This window comes from Pinus tabuliformis, chromosome 9, assembly GCF_031772625.1.
Source record: "Pinus tabuliformis cultivar Carrire ecotype Pingquan chromosome 9, CPIR1, whole genome shotgun sequence".
Classification (NCBI taxonomy): Eukaryota; Viridiplantae; Streptophyta; class Pinopsida; order Pinales; family Pinaceae; genus Pinus; species Pinus tabuliformis.
The window spans coordinates 363,849,025-363,865,200 of record NC_142307.1 but is presented as its reverse complement, the minus strand read 5'-3'; the positions used below and the strand labels follow the sequence as shown (position 1 = coordinate 363,865,200).

Below are 16,176 nucleotides of genomic sequence, written 5' to 3'. Positions count from 1 at the left end.
AAGAAGTTTGGTGCCTAAAATGCAAGGGTCAGGGGCATGACAAGGATCACTACTCTTCACAAACTATGTTGCAGTAGGGGGACTAATGCCTCTACTGTCGGAGGCTATGGCAGGGCCAATTACAGGACTAGCGCTATGGTGCGCTAAATTCTAGGTGGCTGGGAAACAACGACCTACAATTGCCATTTACTGTAGAAATTCGTTCAAACACCACAACAACTCATTTTTAATTTCTGTCAATAGGTAGGTCACGATGAGAGAAATTGTTGTAGTTGTGAATTAATGATGGATAGGACACCTGCATATAGGGTGTAGGCAAAAACATGACCTCTAGACCAAGGCATTGGAGGAACGTGAGGTGAGCATCAGGGGCACGACCGAGGCCAAGGTGGAGGAGGGCCTAGTAGAGGATGAGGATAGTTGATTTGTTAAAATTGTGGAAGCCTAGGACACTACACGAGGGACTGTCCAAATCCAACATGATTTTCATGCCGCTAATGTACTTAGTTTGACCATGCGATTAAGGATTGCCCCATATTACTCGCTAAGATTCATGAAAAGGGGGCGCAGGATCCGTAGCCAATGCAGAACCTCCAAATGATGAGGGCTTAGCCTCGTGAGGAAGACCCTAAGGTAAACATTTTGGTTCGAAGTGGAACTATGACTGTTGAGGATAAAGGCAAGCAACGTGCAGGAGGTGAATGGGTTCTAAAATCACCAAAAAAAGAGATTGGGTATGATCTAGGGCACGCAAAAGAAACTGTTATGGAAGGAAAGAAAATATTCACTGAGGCCTCTACCTTAGGAAGTCAGGGGAAGCCAGTTGAAGAAATGGACCCATCCATGGTTACCACATTATTGGAGACCTGCATGAAACTGCTTCGTGATAGTAAGGCTCTGAAGGGACTGCAAGAACGGATCAATCAGTGCGTTGGTAAGGATGGCGCTACTAGTGAACCATGCATGGTATGGAAGCTTGGAAAGTACAAGGCAAGGACTGGGCGTGGAATGAGACTCACCGTACAGATAGGGGAATACCAAATGGACCAAGTTATCCTAGATCTTGGGTTCAACATGAATGTTTTGCCAAAATGGACTTGTGAAAGAATGGGGAGGCCTACGCTCTAGTGGTCTCTAATCTAGTTAAGAATGGTGAATCAACAGAAAATTATCCCAATGGGGAGGCTGCAAGGGGTAACAGTTGACATCGAGGGCATGAGCACACTAGCGGATTTTGAAGTAATAGAGATTGTGGATTATAGCAATCCCTACCCTGCGCTCCTTGGAATCGATTGGGCCACTAACATGAATGGGGTAATCAACATAAAGAAGTGAAAGATGATATTTGAAAAGAAGTCGTTCAGTGTGGTGGTGCCACTGGATCCTACGGAAGGACTGCGCTATATAGAACCTGTCCGCGATTATGAAAGTGATGACGATTTGAACCAAATTTACAAGATAATGACGCAATACTAGGATTGGGTAAATCCAGAAGAGAATGGATGTATTGCATGGGACCGCGAGACCTCCGTTACGTCAAATTCAGATGAAGAATTAGAGAACTGGCAAAATCGGCTGCATGAAGTATCTATGCTACGCTATAATATGATGACCAACTCATTGCACTGTGTGTCATTCTAAGTCAGGGATCTGCCTCACTATGATGGGCTAACTAATGTTGATCACTTTTTGGATGCATTTGAGAGAGAAGTTTTAGAGAAACATCGCTTCCAGGCCTTGGATTGGGTACTATGCACTACTCCCACAAGATGGTTGGGTACGCACAAGGATAATTTCAATGATTGGCATGACTATAGGAGGATGAAGAGAATACATTTTAAGCATACGAAAGTGTGGATGAAAGATAAGTATGATGGAAGGGATGATCTGTGTGATCACCTAGCCAAATTTATTAAAGCTTATGGAGTGGATCCACAGTCTGAATGGGTGCATTTGTTTTGTCATACCCTGGATATCATACGAATGAATTGGTACTTGGAAATAGAGCTCTGCCATGGCACTGAAGAATGGGACATTTTGTGCTAGGGATTTATAATGACGTTTAGCTTTGAGGATGGGTTTGACTGTATTGAAACAGTGCTATAGGAGGTTAAAGCAGTGATCTTTAGGATCCCACAAGATCCTTTGGACCCGGTCCAACCTGATTGGACTACCTAGCTGAGTCATGCACTAGAATTCTATAACATGACCGCTAAAGAAGAAGATGAGGACCCCAGAAAGATTATTATTCTGGAAACTGAAGATCACCATGAGGTTGAGGGTCTGTAGGTAGAGGATCCATACATAACCACCCCACTGAAAACTAGGAAAGTCAACATTGGCACAAAGGTGGAAGCAAAATTTACAAATATTGGGAACTATTAGGATGATGCAACAGTAGATAAGGTCGTTGAGCTCCTCCATGAATATCAGGATTTGTTCCCCATGAATTTTTTTGATTTAAAAGGGATAATAAGAGACCTTTTTGTTGTGAAGATCACCCCGAAATCAGATCCAAAACTTGTAAAACAAAGACCTTACCGTCTTAATCCTAAGTATAAGGAAAGGGTTCACACTGAGATAGATAAGATGCTCACGGCAGGAATTATTGAACCAGTGGAAGAATCTGAGTGGGTAAGCTTGATAGTGGTTTAGGAAAAGAAATAGAAAGAAGTTATAAGGATATGCGTGGATCTCTGGAAGCTGAATGATGCTTGCATGCATGATCCTTTCTCAACCCCATTCACTAACGAGGTCCTAGATAATGTAGGCAACCAAGAAGCATACTCTTTCACTGATAGGTTCTCTCGGTACCATCAGATCAAAATCGCACCTGATAATACAAGAAAGATGACCTTCATGACTGAATGGGGATGTTTTCAACACACCGTAATCTGTTTTTGGCTGAAGAACACGCTAGCAATCTTTTCTTGCGTAGTCATTGCGGCATTCAAGGACTTCATTCATAAGTTTCTGGAGGTATACATTGATGATTGGACAGTGTTTGGATTGGTCAAGTGTCATGTGGCAAGCCTGCAGTTGATGTTAGATACATGTCGGAGATACCAGATAGAACCCAACCTAAAAAGGTGTCTTTTTGTGTCCCTTCCGGGATCCTACTAGGAATGTGAAGTAGTTGTGTGCAACTCTATGGCATACTGGACAGTATAGGAAGTTCATCAAGAGCTATGCCTAGATCAACATGACCATGGAGAAGTTGTTGAAAAAGGATGCTACATTCTCTTGGAATGATGAATGCCAGAAGAGCTTGGATGTGCTGAAAGAGAAAATGGTCAGTGTGCCAATCCTAGTCTTCTCGTACTAGAAGAAGGAATTTCATGTGGACGTGGACGCCTCATGTATTGCGATGGGGGTTGTGCGGACACAGGTGGGTGAGGGGGAATTGGACTATCCTATAATGTTCGCAATTAGGAAGCTATCCAAGGCTGAGAAGAACTATTCCACTACAGAGCGTGAAGGACTATTCATGGTGTACACACTCCAAAAATTCAGGCACTATTCGCTCGGCGAACATTTTAATATGTATACTGATCATTCTACATTGAAATACCTGGTCAATAAGCCTCTGTTGGGGGCGAATATCTACTGATAGTTGATGTTGTTCCAAGAGTGTGACTTTGAAGTTATTGTGAAGCCAGGACAACTGAATGTAGAACCTAATCATCTGTCGTGCATTGAAATGGGAGAGGAACCTACTAATTTCGAGGAGGGGTTGCCTGACACATAGATTTTTGCAGTGCGCATCATGGACAGTCACTTAGAAAATATCATACATTTCTTGATGATGAGAACCGCTCCAGAAGGGTATACAAGCCAGCAGAAGAAGGAGTTAGTAGTGTGCATGATAGAATTCTCCATCACTGCAGGGTACTTGTACAAAATTGGGTTAGACAAAATATTGTGACATTATGTACTTGACTTTGAATGAAGAAAAATTCTCGTGGAGGCTCATGGAGGAGCTGCAGGAGGACATTATGCAGGAAAAGAAACAACGTAGAAGGTTCTACATGCTGGGTTGTGGTGGCCAACCCTTCGTAAGGATGCCAAAGCATATTGTAGGTTATGTGATGCATGTCAATAGACTAGTAGACCATCACGGAGGGATGAACTACATTTGATGCCATTGGTGACATTACAACCATTCGAGAAATGGGCGATTGACTTTGTGGGTCCAATTCAGCCTCAAGGAAAGAAGACAGGTGTGTAGTACATCATCACTGTAACTAAGTATTTGACCAGGTGGGCAGAGGCGTAGCCTGTGAAGGACTGTATAGGCATGAAAGCGGCAAAGCTTATTTTTGAATACGTATTGAAAATATGTTGTTTTCTAAAGATTTGATGAGCGATTACAGTACGCACTTTCTTAATGAAACAATCATCGTGTTGACTGAAGAATTTCAGGTGTATCATCAGAAGAGTATGCCTTATCACCTGCAAGCCAATAGGATGGTGGAAGCATTCAATAAGATACTAGAGAACACACTGGCAAAGGTCTTCAATGCTCAGAGAAATGACTGGGATGTGAACGTACCAGTGGTGCTATGGGCCTACAGAGCGACTTGCAAGAATTTGGCTGGGAAAATGCCTTTCAGGCTCATGTATGGCATAGAAGCTTTGATTCCAATTGAATACATTGTACCTAGTCTGCGCATAGCAGAACTCACAGGAATGGCAGACTGCGGAGCCCTAGAAGAGAGGGTCATGCAGCTAGCAGAGCTTAAGGAGGAATGATTTCTGGCTGGATTTCATCAACAAGTTCAAAAGGAGTGAGAAAAGGCATGGCATGATCGGCACATCAAACGACATACATTCAAGGTAAATGATCTCGTCTTGTTATATAACACTAAATTGGATAAATTTCAAGGGAAATTTCGGATACACTGGCTAGGGCCATATGTCATCAAGGAGATCACTGATGGTGGAGCAGTTCACTTGGTCAACTTGAATGGAGAACCCTTCCGAGGGAAGGTGAATGGCAGTCGATTGAAGCCATACATTGGTGATCTAGCTAGGTGATTATATGAGGGAAGCACAATGTTAGCGCTCCAGGTAGCTGAAAGGGGGTGTGGCACTATAAACTACACTGCCCGAGTTGGAGAGTTGTGCAAAGGAAGAACTACATGAAATGACGGAATGTCACATAGTCCACAACAGTACGTAGACGATTGTGCTACGGCGGGAGAAACCATGCAGAACAGCCAAAAAGTGACTGTTAAAGTCATTGTTCATGATTTGACGATGAAGGAATGGCCAAATGGAGTGGGGGGGTGGAATTTAAGTCAGAATTTATGGGCAAGATCTTTGGAAATATACTACCAATCTGGCATTAATGATCGATTTGGGGGGAACAGTCAGATTTGAATTTGGAAGTGTATATAAATTACAGGTGGCTGCCCAACGAAAACCACTTGGGATTTTGAGAATTGAGTTGTTGAGCTCTCAAGCACACATGAACTATGGAACCTTCGAACTTCTGCTAGCAATTTCTGTGATTAAGACATTTCCACAGGCGAATCAGAAGTTATTACATAGAATTATGTTGACGCTCACTAAAGCTATGACCGTGGAAGCAACAACAGCCGGGGGAGTTGTTCCGGAGGTGGCTATGGCAGCAAAAGAAGCTGCCCCGGAGGTTGCGCCTACAGAAATACCAGCTAAAGTACTGAAGTCACCATGGTCACCTAGACCAAGGCCTACCCCAACCAAGGAGGGTCCCAAGAAAAAGAAGGGAAAGCAGGCTGCACCACTGCAGTTGGTGCGTGCATATCCCAGAAAACACCCACAGAAGGATAAGCCCACTGCATAGGAAAAGGGTAAGACGATTAACCTAGATCCCTAAGAACAGGACATTAAGGATATCCCAATGGACGATGAGGATGTGGGGGTGGAAACAGAGGATGTTGAGATTGAGGGGTGTGACTCCATCAATAATTTGCCTGAGTATGTTCCTTCATGTAGGGGCAAGACCAAGGTGCCCAAAGACATTGATGAAAGTAAGGTCACCCTACACACACCCCTCTTGTAGACCAAATTGTGTTCGAAGGACCATGCTTAGGCGTGTCCCCCTTTTGAAATTAGAATACTAGAATTTAGCAGACACAAAGTGGTTTCCTCACCTAGAAACGAATTAACTCATGCACCGCGTGTTCCACAAAACCACTGGAGTAACTGTGTTGCAGCCCCGGAAGTGGTTGAGAGGTGTGGATAAGGCAGGACTGCCCAACCTGCTATGGGTCTCACAATACAATCGTGCACCCATCACAATGGTGGTAATAAAGCAGCTGTTGTGCTTGGTACACAATGGGTGTTTGTGGTTGGATGAGCCAATAGCTATCACTGATAGGTTGATACATAGGATCATGTGGTTGTCGTACATAAGGGAAAATCTAGTAATGATGTTTGGTGGGAAGGCTAGCGAGCATGCCCTCATGAAGACCATGACAGAAAAATTCAAGTTGGTAAAGAATCCACGCGGTTACACCATTTTAAGCATTTGTGACCCTGCGGTCGAAGTGGCAACGCAACTCTTAGTAGGGAAGGTTGTGCGGAGGTGCACCACGTTTCAATATGGCCATGAAAGGACCCTTAGTGAAGGTGGCACGAATTGCCCTATTTGGCCACAGATGATGCGATCAGTGCGGTCCTTGACTGCTGGCTGGCAGAGTGGCACACTACATCGGACTTGGCTATGCGATCGAGTAAGACCACCGCACAACTCAAGAAGGAAGAGGCTAAGCTGAAGATAGAATAGTTGGCTATGAAGAGGAAAAAGGAGGCTGGTCACAAGGCTAAGACAGAGCATGCTGCTGTGAAACAGTCAGGTGGGTAGGCAAGAGAAGACGAGAGAAAGTCTGACAAAGGTCTGAGGTCACCTTCACCAAAGATAGAGGAAGAAGAGGATGAACAGATGATACAAGGAGGAGCGAACGCGGAGACGACTCTGTTCTGTATCAAGCTCACTAGGGGTATAGAAAATATAGGGCCATGGAAGAAGTCCAAAGCGAACAAGATGGCTTTGGAAACGATCACCATGACACAGGGTGATCTAAATGATATAGGGGATACGGTGCAAGATGCCACCGTGGAACTGCTACAACAGTTTGAGTAGCAGCAGCAACATGCATTAGGGGCCATTCAAACGGGTCTACTGGAGCTGTAGATCCATGTGTGACAAACTCTGACCAGTACGAATGCCACCAATTTGGTCCTTGGTACCTCAAAATCGTGAAGATGTTGCACGCTAGGGACCCCCAAGCTATAGTGCTGCCAGACGGAGCATTGGCGATGACGACAATGCTGAAAAAACCATTGTCAGTGCCCTCAAGGGCATGGGACTTAATCTCGTAGTGCTTCCTAGCGAAGTGCTTTACCTTTTGTAAGACGGTGTGATCACCGAACTTCGGGCTCGCGATCATCGTGCTTTGTAGGTGATCAGTGAGAAAAAGTTCAACAATGCTTAGATGGTTGTACAGGACGACTCCACCATCAACCTTGTGATTGACGTCACAGATAAGAATCAACGCCTCACTAAGGTTGTGGATGAAGCATACCAGCCTGTCCTAGAGTTGGACATCCTTGAGGCTGAGCCAGTCGATGTGCAAGTTCGAAAACAGAGTTGGCCAAGGTTCAGCTAGAGCTGAATATCAATATCATGGAGTTGCAGTTGAAGGCCCAACCTTCGACTCTGCCAGAAGTCAGGGAGCAGTGCACAACTGTTGTCGTAGATGCAGTAGAAGCAGTAGCAAGTGCAGTGACGGATTTCACGACACTTTTTGAGCAGTCACTCGAGGTCCTCACTAGCCTACAATAGGACCCCAATGTACAGAGGCTAGAGACAGAATCAAGAGAACTACGACAGTGCTACAATGAGGTTAAGGAAACAATGTGACCTGTTGCCATCATGTCGAGGCTTGTGAAGTTACAGGAGGCCAAGGAACTGATGGAATAGGTAGACACAGTGTAACACAAGGAAGCCGTGTTGAAGGCTCACTTGAAGCCTTGGTTAGATGAGGCCTATGAGATCACGGCCACCATTGAAGGCAAGTTGGCGAGTCTGCAAGAGACTCAGCAGAAGCTATAGGCTGATAGTGCAGGGCCAGTGACATAATAGTTGGTCAAGGAGCTGAAGTAGGTGGAAACACAGTACGTCATCGAGGTAGCAGTTGTCTAGGTTGAGCTAGGAGGTTTTCGTGACAAGATATCCACGCCATTCGAGTGACTCCAGGGCGAGTCACCATGTTTATGTTGGGGCCTTGTTGGGAATGGGTCCTCTGGGGGTGAATTTTAGGGTTAAACACCCAAGTTTTGGGGCAAAAGGAACAGATTTTCTGTAAATAAATTTAAAGTATCTACATTTTATGGTCATGGTGTGCGAAGGTGTCTAAAGTTAAAAGGGTTTTCTGCCCTTAGCCTAGATAAGTTGTGTTGATTTTTGAGATCTTAGACAAGACAGTACAATAAGTAAGTTAGAAGTCATGATTCATTGGTAAGTTTGGGTGAACTAAGAGTGAGATTCTTAGCGTAGGAAGAGGATCCACGGCTAAGTGTGTGGACCCTTGCAGTTGCGTGCACAGGGTGGATAGAGTCTATACTGGGAACTTGAATCATAAATAAAGAGGAGTATTCTGGAATCTCTATGTTTTATATCTCTAATTATTGCATCCAATTATGATATGTTATGTTCTGGGTTTACTTTATAATGTTAATGTGCGAATGTATTTGTTTCTATCTGTTATTTGAACACAAGTAATAATATGTGTTTACGCAAGGGTACTCTTAATTGCATGATAAAGTTGGATAGCCACTAAGATAATTAGGGAAATGAGACATTAACATAGTTACAGAGGTGCTTAAGTGCCTGAATCATTATTTAGGGTTGCGCGAAGGACAGTTGGATACCTTTGTGGAGGACAGAAGAGGAAATACATCGATAAGCCCTAAAGGCTTATCGATCTATGCAAATATAGAAGTAAGGGTATAAAATTGACATCACGACTATTTCAAGATGCGGAAACTTGGTTCCTACATCCCCCCATACTTCTTCTGGTGAGAATTCAGTCGACGCTCCATGGATTGATGCCAAAAGGGCTAGTAGTGTAGGGATTTTCTTGGCTTCTCAACGCTGAACCTGGGTCATGGCCCATGAAGCTAACAATCACTTAAAAATATAACTAGTTTAAAACCTTGATTGAGATCACTAGATATTGAAGAAAGAAGGGTAGAGTCAGTTTGAATTTTACATGTCTATCCTGAGTTTTTTTTTTCAAGCAATACTTATATATTCTGAAAGTCTTTGTTCTTATAATTGCTAATAATTTGGTAATTGGTAAAGAACGTATGGTGATAAAAAAAAAAAAAAAATTGTGGATTTCTCTTCTATAGTTGTATGTATTACAAATATTCTTTGATGATTTAATTATTTAATTAGATACAATATTTTTTATACTGTTGTGAAGTATGTATGAATAAATCAACACGTAAGAGCTTGGGCTATGGGTTATATATAGTCTATCTCAAATTAGAATGGCCACATTTACATATAATCAGAAAAGTGTTTTTGTAGTGTTTAATGTTTTTTTATCTCTCTAAAGTGTTAGAAAATGTCGGTGAAGAAGAGAGGCAACAACTGACGAGGAGGTATAATTGTGCATGCGAAAGAAAAATTGTTATCACCAACGAAATCTTTATGTGTTATTGATACAATATTATAGCTGTGATATCAAGGTTATATATATATAATATATTTCTTTAATTTGAAGAACATACAGGAGAATATATATATCTATATATATATATATAGGTATATAACTTGTAAAGCTATATAAGTGTGATACAAAAAGAGCTTGTGTGATGAAAACAAATCGAGCGTGGACCCAAATCAAAATCCAAGGCATAGGCCATTAACACGTGCCAAAATTGTTGACATCCACGTCACTCTCAGAAATACACCAGGCATCCTCGATGGGTCCAAAGAAAAGCATTACCACTTCTCTTGATATAATAATACACGTTTGAAAACACATTTAAGTTCACGCATTCAAAATCGATTCCCGTCACATGTTGAGATATGGATAATTTTGTAGTTGGATTCTACTGAATCATATCTATTTTAATTAGAACAATAACAGAAAGAAAGATTCTCTATCAATTCTTTAAAAGTAAATTAAATAGGTGGGTAAATGAAGCATTCAGATATTGATATTTGTTGCTAGTGATTTGGTTATGAGGATCATACTTGCAAATGCAGTTGAAGCTATAGGAAAATGATTAAAATTCCCACATAAAAGATTATTCACATATGTATCACTTATATTTATAGGAAAGCATGTTTGCCTGATTCAGATTTGGCAATCTGGAGTATTATGTTATGTTGATAATCCATATAAGACAAGTGAAATATTTTTATCTGTGGATATTGCAACCAAACATTTGTCAGTTGAATACATGTATAGTCAAAAAGAGAAACCAGTATGGTTCTCTCAATATGACGAAACTTGTCCAAATGGTTGACGCTTGTATCATATTTTGCTAAACAGAGTATGGCAAGGTTGCAGAGGTAAGTGATAAGGAATTGATGAGAGTAGCAGTCACCCCAAGTTGTTGTACTCGTTACTCTACCAATGGTATAATGATTCAAGGAGGTGTTCTTCTACACCAGTTCGAATATCTGAGAGGTCGTAAAAAATGGTATGTTGATAAACCTAGCACCATGACTATATTTCTCGAGTGTCACGCTCAATTATGGTATTTTTAGGAAGTGTGCTTGATTGGTAGTTTTAAAACACAACAACACCTTCCCCATTCGATTATCGAAGAAAATCTCTTTGTAGACTACTTTTTCCTCTTTGAGCTACAATGTCACCGTTTTTGTTGGCCTTATCCGCTGATTTGGAGGAATTCAATTTTTGATTGAGTTTCCCACAAAAGAATTTAGTTGGATAATGGTTATCCTTATCAGCACGCCATAAAAGGAGCTAGTGTGGATAATGTTTATCCTAACATTCACATTGACAACATAGTCTTAGCTCTATTTTTTCTATGCCTTGCTGATTTGGAACACGAAGGCTATGCATAATCAAGATCATCAAGTTCGCTTTAAACACCACCTATATCCATTCGATCTAAGTTTATTGACGTCGAGGAAATATCTGAAGTATCTCCTTCCAGTTCTTCAGCAGAGTGCTTTTCATAGGGAAATAGAGAGCTCCTCAATCTTGAAACTACTACAACTTACCGATGAAAAATACGGTAGTTTGGAATGGGGTGATAGGGGTCAATTCATTTTCACCAATAAAAAAACCAATCTGGTTCTTTTGGTTGTCACCTTCTCCTCTATCCCCCTCGGTCTTCAAAGAAAACTCATTTTGTGAAAGATTGTGCTGTGCATAGTGGACAGTTTTGTGTCCAGTTGGGGAACTCATAGAGAACTGAATTGGAGCGACCTTGTTAAGTGTGGAGACGGATAAAATCAAACGTCAACAAGAGGGGGAAAGAGATCTTTCTGACTTGAAACCATCGCATTACATTACCGAGTCATTTCTGAATGAGAAAGAAGGTGAGAAAGGTTAGTATAGAGTCCTAATAGCATGACAGGATAAAGTGAACCCCTGATAGTTTTCTTTTATAGGGGGAAGGAGAAAAAGAGATCTTTCTGACTTGAAACCATCGCATTACATTACCGAGTCATTTTTGAATGAGAAAGAAGGTGAGAAAGGTTAGTATAGAGTCCTAATAGCATGACAGCATAAAGTGAACCCTGGATAGTTTTCTTTTATAGGGGGAAGGAGAAAAGGGCAGGTGAAGCGTTTATGAAAAAGATGTCATGAACGGTGGTAAAATGGAATAGTGATTCTTTGGATCAAAGAAAACTATCATCATAGAGAATACTTTTTAGAAAACTCTTGTATCGCATTATATATAATCTTTGAGAAAAGGAAGTTTCAGCAAGTAGCTTCCTACAAAGCATATCAAATATACAAGTCACTTTCGTGATCAATGACCTTTCTCTTTTCTATATTATATAGGTGAGATTCCTTTATCACACACATATGTGTATAATCAAGGAACTCAGCAAATTGAATTGACACACAATTGTGCATATTATATAAGGAGATGACTGAATATCGCTCCTACAACAACTTGAAAATGAAACGAATCGAATCGAAGTGAAGTGGTGAATCATGTAAGGATTATATTAGGCATCTCTCTCATGCAAACGAATCAATCTGAGAGGATATTAATCAATTTAGTGCAACCACTCAATCATATATAATGATATAACTAAATATCACTATTGCATCGATGAACTCGAGACAAGAAGCAAACCTACCTTTGTTACAACATCTCATTTGGACACTCTGTCTATATATACCAACCAACATAAGAGCCCAACAAGCATCATAGTAACCTTTCTCTCGATCAACCTTTTATACCTCACCTTTGGCGAGTGATCTGGACAGGGATGTCTTTGTTACAATCATTCAAAATCCATCAATGGTTCCTTACTTAAACAAGATGAGTTGCAAGGCAACTAGTCCCTGCCTAGGGGTAGGGTCATATGGAGCAACCAGATCGACTCTGACCCCTACTCGAAGGCGTGGTCGCATAATAAAGCGCAGCTGTAGAAGGCAGAAAAATCAGAATTGGTCATCAAAGTTACGAAAATTTATAGCTACAAGCAAATGACCCCGGAAAGATAAAGTAAATTTCACTCTCCATTAACAAATTCAGATCTGCCTTTTTATCGGATTACTTGATAAGAATACAAGCGTCCCATTTCCAAGTTTCAACTTTGATCCCAATATCAGAGACTGATGCATAACTCCTACAACATGAAAAGGGTTTCAAATTTGGAATAATGCTTCGCACAACAGGAAAAGAATGGTTTCAAATTTGGAATAAAGTTTACATTAGATAGGTTGTTTAGTATTTATTAGTTTTATGAGTACTATTTATATGGTTTATATTTTAATTTTATGTAAAAAAATATATTAATTGTGTTTTTAGTAAATCTGTCCACAATGTTTTCTCCTTCCATTTCTTTGTTTCAACACACATCTCAAACTCTTGTATTTTTTGAAAAATAGAAACTAATGTAACCGTGCAATAGACATACCTGCAGTGATGCAGACATAGAGCATAACATCATGAATCTTTAGCTAGACTGTCTCGGTGTGAAATCAATGTAAGAAGTATTGAAGCGATTTCATATATATTAAAATTGTTTTACAATGTAAGCCCAACATCTTCGTGGTCGAGATAAACAGGTTTATTAATCTGCGTGCGTGCTTTCAAAGCGAAAATGCACGTGAAGAGAATTTGCAAGGATGCCTAGAGCTATCATCCATTTTCGACTCAAATGAGAGGGTGGTTTATTATTGAGTGGCACATGTCCCATCACCATCAATCCAAGAGTTGGAGCTTCCCGAAAGAATGCAGATGGAGATCGTCGGTTCACAACGGCACCGCGGGCCAATCCAACGGGGCAGAATAGCAGTCGCTCCAACACACATATTGCCTTTTGCATGGATTTCACGTGTCAGCAGCAGTGCATGCATTTCCCACTGGGCCAGAGTAACCGTAATTAAGTGTTATTGCGTTGGAATAGCTCAGTTCAGAGGGAATCGCTCAGGAATTACAGTGACCGCCATTACTGGTACGCTGCCCTGATAATATTTGCAAGACTCACTGTAAACATTTTTTACCCTGAGAGGCTGATTTGCCCATGGATTTCTTAGTTTTTACACGATTTCATACAGCAAGTCCTTATTTCTTGAAGAAAACCTTGTTTTCCGTGGTGACTACTGTAGATACTCTGTAAAGTTCTCATTTTAGTATTTCGCTATTTTTTGGCAGTCTGCTGTTCCTGTGAATGACAAAAGGTTCTTGATGTCAAGAAGTTAAGAAGTCGTCTATGGCACCCTCACGAGCAAGCAAGCATCTCCTCCGCCCCAACCGGGTAACAATAATGGATTCAGCACCGACATTCATTGCTTGCGAGATGGTAGACTTATATACTTCAAGGAGAGGTTGTGTAATGGCCATTAAGGCTGGCTTTTAGGCTGGCTTTCCTGTACAGTCATTCTCGTCAATACGCTCGTCAAAAGGGTGGAGCTCGTCAATGTGCGGAAAGGGCGGAAAAGAGAAGAAAAGAAATTCCGGTTATTGATTTGGTTTGAGGGGAATTTTGTCAGGGCCTGAAATACATCACAGGGCGTTAACGCTGTTTACAAGGACATATACTTACAGATTCTCTTTAATGTAATGCCAGTGCCGATGGCATGCATGCTTTTTGGAGCCGTTGGAAAGTGCCCGTTGTGTGAAGGTGGATTGGAATATTCTGGTGGTCAGTACAAATGTCTAGGCTAGCAAAGGCACCAGCAATGGCAAAGCAAGCGTCCCAGCTGAGAACACCAGCAACAGTATTTCAATGGCCTTTCCTCTGCGAAGTAAAGGCAAGTTCCCCAAAATTTCTTGAGATGAAGAATAGGAAAATGTCCGGAAAAAACCTTCGTCTTCAAGATTAGATTTTTCTTCGAACAGTTTGTTCGGCTCCCGAGTTCTTTGCTCTGTGTTTTAGTGACATTCTTCCTACCCAACCCAAACAAATATGCCGGGGCACTGTAGCTGGGTGGAATACTACTACTCAAGTCCATCCTCTTCCTGGATTGAAGAAACCCACAAACGCATATTTGAAAAATCGATGGTTGCAGACCTAGACCTAGAGTGGAATCCTTTTCCATTGGAGGATGATTTCTTTGCCATCAGAAAGAAATGGCTCTGCGATTTCAATTCGAATGTGAAGAAGGCCATAGAGAAGGAGCCCTTCACCTTTGCCTGCACAGATCGTATAGCAATGGAGATGGAGACAACTCCTTCTCACAAAACCATTCGCAGGTTTCGACAGACCACAGGAGGACGTGGGGATTCGTTCGTTGTTCAAAGAATAGTAGAGAAAGATTAGTTCCGCAGGGATGAATTCGTGAAGGACCTGGCTGATCGAATGACAGCGATGGAGATGAGTGTGGAAAAGCTCAAGGATTTGAAGGCCAAGAAGGAAACTAAACCTGAAAAAGCAAAGCCACTGCCATGTGCATGTACTGTGAAGAAGTCCTTAAAGCAAGAATGGAAGGGGGATAATGGTGTGAAGGGCAAGATTTCATACAAATGGGAAGAATCTAAGAATAAAGTCACCGATCCCATCACAATAACAATTCCTGGAGCGCGGCAGGGGGAGTTCAAAACCATTCGAGTTGAAAAATATACTGTTATCAATGATAACAAGTCTTCAGATGCTAAGATCCGAGTCATTCCACTTGAAGAAGGCGGTGGGAGCAGCAGTAGCAGCAGCAGCCACTCAGATGATGATGAGGCGTGTAAGAAAATCCAGGCAAGACAAAGATGAAACTTATGTTGAAAATGTTGTCAAACACATTACTTGTTCTTGGTCTTCTTTTGCTGACAACTATTTGTGTGTAACATGGCAGGGTGTGTTGGCCAAAAGGAGAGCTGCAGCAACTGGTCAACTCAGTTGTAAGGGGAAGCAGAAGGAGTTGTCTCCCCAGGATGCTGCTGTGATCATTCAGACCTGCTTTCGGGAATATCTGGTTCGTCGTTCCCAAAACCTTCGCAGCCTACGAGACCTTGCTATAGCAAAGGCCAAGCTGAAGGAGCTCAGATCTCTATTCACAAACTATGCCTATCGTCGGCATCTGTGCAGGGATGCAGAGGAGAAACAGAGATTTTGCGAGAAAACTATTGTCCTCTTACTTACAGTCGATTCCATTGAGGTATGTACACAATTACCCACCTTTATGGAAACTCCTTGCTTTCATTTTTGGGCTATTTTTAGTGTGTCACTGTGTTTTGATATCATGCATTGCTAGCTTTTTTGGTTGATAATCCTTTTTCTTTTATATTCCTGTAGCTTGTTATAATCACAACAACTAATTGGTATGTATGATGGGTTTTAATCCAGTCACAACCAACTTGTTCTGGATTTTGGACTTCAGGGCTGATTATTCAGCGGTGCCTGAGTGGAGATTGGACTTGTTACCAATCCTGAACGTATTAAAGGGAAATGGAAAATTCCGAAGGAAACAGATAATGCCTATAACATACTTATCATGATATACGCGTACAGGCAAATCTCCATAA

At 41.5% G+C, this 16,176-nt stretch overlaps 1 pseudogene across 1 annotated transcript; it reads left to right on the top strand.

Annotated features, from left to right (window-relative positions):
- The first annotated feature begins 14,530 nt into the window (after window positions 1–14,530).
- On the top strand, window positions 14,531–15,944 carry LOC149148716 (uncharacterized; annotated as a pseudogene). The gene is made up of 2 exons (XR_016263225.1): window positions 14,531–15,409; window positions 15,507–15,944. The product of XR_016263225.1 is annotated as an uncharacterized LOC149148716 (transcript).
- The last annotated feature ends 232 nt before the right edge of the window (window positions 15,945–16,176 follow it).